Raw genomic sequence first — 3,570 nt, 5'->3', positions numbered from 1 at the left:
AATATATATATTAAATCTTACCTTTAAGAAGAATGAATGAGATGAGATGACAGAGTATAAAGGCAAAACAAGTAATAACCGTAAGAAATATGTCTCTTGTGACATGAATGGATATATTATTTCATTGTTTGAATGACATAACTCTTGGATGAAGAGTTATCGATGAAATGTTAAGACTCTTGAGAAAGAGCCTATATATAATGCTTGATGGAAGCACTATACTAAAAAAAAAGGACCAGAAACGTTGTCCCTATCTCTGCCCATAAAGATTGCTCTATCAGTCATCACTTAAGCAAGAACATAGTAAGAACGGGAAGGAGATAGAAAAGTTTCTCTATAAACCAAGAACACCACACAACAACTAAATGGAGGATCATATCGCCATGGGTAAAAGTTAGTAAGTTATAACTATTCTTATGATGTGAAAACTATGATTTCTTAAGATCCATTTACATATGATTCCACGATAAGTTTACATGTGGTATCAGAGCACTGTGTTTAAGAACTTATAGTTTTCCATTAATAATGATTCGATCCTGAATAATATAGTGAAATATGTTCTTCAATGTTTAGTAAACTCAAATATGATTATTTTCGCTGCATGAAAATAAATAAATTAAAGAAACAAAACAACAATGACAATTTGTGTTATATATGTTTCTATTTTGCACTATGTTATTCTGCTATATATTGCACTTGCACTTCATAGCAAAACGTGAATAAAAGAATAAATAAAATCATTTGAAAAGTGAAAAAGTATTATTAGAGAGTATGTTTGTATATATATAGCATTAAGATAAATATATATATATATATATATATATATATAATTTAATAACATTAATATATACATAAAAGCACCGTATATATTATATCAGTTCAAGGTTCTGTTTTTGTTTTGATATATATAGGGAGGGATCATTTACTCAAAGAGTAAGTTTTTTTTAACTTACTTTCCATTTCAACCATCAATTTTAGGAAAATCCAATGGTTTGAATTAGTGAGTAGATCTAAACCATTAAATGTCCATAAAATTGATGGTTTGGGTGATGAGTAAGTTTAAAAAACCTACTCTTAAAGTAAGTGGATCCCCACTATACATATATATAATATGTTAACACTGAAGTAATTTTGATGTTATATACAATGTTAATATATTTGTATTAGATATGTTATATATAACATTAACAGAATATATATAATATATAACGGTGAATATACATATGTATGATTAAGTTATAATTACATTTGAGTATTTGGTGAAATTGTTTTATGAACATGTATGTAATATTATAATTTATGTGCAAGAAGTCATATGTATATATAATATTAATTTGTTAGATGTTTGGAATTATTGTATGATAGGTTTGTTAATCACCAAAGTGGTCAAATCTTTCTGTTTATTTAATTCCAAATTGTATGATCATATTTCATTTGTTTGAAATTATTGTATGATAAATTTGTTAATCACCAAAGTGGTCAAATCTTTATGCTTATTTAATTCCAAATTGTATGATCATATTTCATTTACTCATTAATTTGATGCTATGAATGATATAAAAGTTATTTGTTTATGAGTAAATTGAAATTCATTATTATACGACAGTTAAGAATCGCCTAAAGGTTGATTATTTGTTCTTATAATTAATGAGCATGTTTATTGGTAGTGTAAATGTATAATTAGTTATATTTATATATCCAAAGACAGTAAATGTTTCTAATATATGCATGCATCATTGCCAAATTATGTGAATTTCTTTTAGTATCATTATGTCTAGTATGATATATTGATGAATTGCCCAAAGATAAACATTATTATACACTTATGAAGTAATCCGACTTAATTTGGCATGTTAACATGTAACTCAAGGCCTTAATGTTTTTTCGTTTGATTTTATTGGTTGCAGTACATGTTGCTTTACATTCGCAATTCTTATCTATTCCAACTTTCAATGGACTTAACTTCTCAGAATGGAGTGAACAAATTCAAATTATATCTTGGGGTAATGGATTTGGATTTATCACTTAGAGAAGATAAACCAAATGCTATTACTAATATAAGCACTAAAGAACATAAAGTTCATTATATGATTTGGGAAAGATCAAACAAATTGAGTTTAATTTATATACGAATGAATATTGCAGACAACATTAAGTCAACTCTTCCTAAAACTGAAAGTGCTAAAGTTTGTAGAAGAGCGCTCCCAAACTGCTGATAAGTCTCTTGCTAGGACACTAATGAGTACATTGACAACCATGAAATTTGATGGTTCTCGTACTATGCATGAACATGTCATTGAAATGACAAATATTGCAGCAAGACTTAAGACATTGGGAATGGATGTGGATGAAAACTTCCTTGTGCAATTTATACTAAATTCATTACCCTCTGAATATGGTCCTTTCCAAATGAACTATACATTTCCAAATGAACTATAACACCATGAAAGATAAATGGAATGTGCATGAATTGCATAGTATGCTAGTTCAAGAGGAAACCAGAATGAGGAGCCATGGAAATCATTCTATCAATTATGTTAATCATCAAGGAGCTAGAAAGAAAGACACTAAGAAACATGACAAGAAAGGGAAGGGACTCTTAAAGATTAATGAGTTATCTTCTCAAATCCACAAGAAGGAACGTCATGATAACATATGTCATTTCTGTAGAAAGATTGGACATTTGCAAAAGGATTGTCCAAAACGCAAAGGTTGGTTTGAAAAGAAAGGTAAGCCTAGTGCTTATGTATGTTTTGAATCAAACTTAGCAGAAGTTCCTTATAATACTTGGTGGATTGACTCTGGATGTACAACTCATGTTTCTAATAATATACAGGGATTCATTACGACCCGAACTACAAGACCAAATGAAAAATTTGTCTGTATGGGAAATAGAGTGAAGGTTCTAGTGGAAGCCGTCATGACTTATCTTCTAATCCTTGACACTAGACATCATTTAGATTTCTTTGAAACCCTTTATGTACCTAATATATCTAGAAATTTGGTTTCTTTATCTAAACTTGGGATTGTACAAGTTAAATCTTGATAATCTTTTCTCTGAAACACTTTTAACCTTGCATCATAACGTTGGAATTAAGCGTGGCTTAATTGATGAACGTTTTGCTTACTTGTGGCATAAACGTTTGGGACATATTGTCAAAGAAAGAATGAAAGGATTAGTAAAGAATGAAATCCTTCCAGATTTAGATTTTACAGATCTGAATATTTGTGTGGATTGTATTAAAGGTAAACAAAGGAAACACATAAAGAAAAGGGCCACAAGAAGCACTAAGCTTCTTGAAATTATACACAAGATATTTGTGGACCTTTTGATGTTAATTATTTGAATAAGATAAAACATTTCTTTACCTTCATTGATGATTATTCACATTATGGACATATTTATTTACTGTGTGATAAATCTCAAGCGCTAGATGCCTTAGTGATTTACATTATTGAAGTTGAAAGACAATTAGATAAAAAAGTGAAAATTATCAGGTCTGATCGAGGTGGTGAGTATTATGGAAGATATGATGAAAATGGACAACATCCAGGTCCATTTGCTAAATT

The sequence above is a fragment of the Lupinus angustifolius genome, chromosome LG02 (genome assembly GCF_001865875.1).
Source record: "Lupinus angustifolius cultivar Tanjil chromosome LG02, LupAngTanjil_v1.0, whole genome shotgun sequence".
NCBI classification, from domain to species: Eukaryota; Viridiplantae; Streptophyta; class Magnoliopsida; order Fabales; family Fabaceae; genus Lupinus; species Lupinus angustifolius.
Note: the sequence above shows the minus strand (reverse complement) of the source record.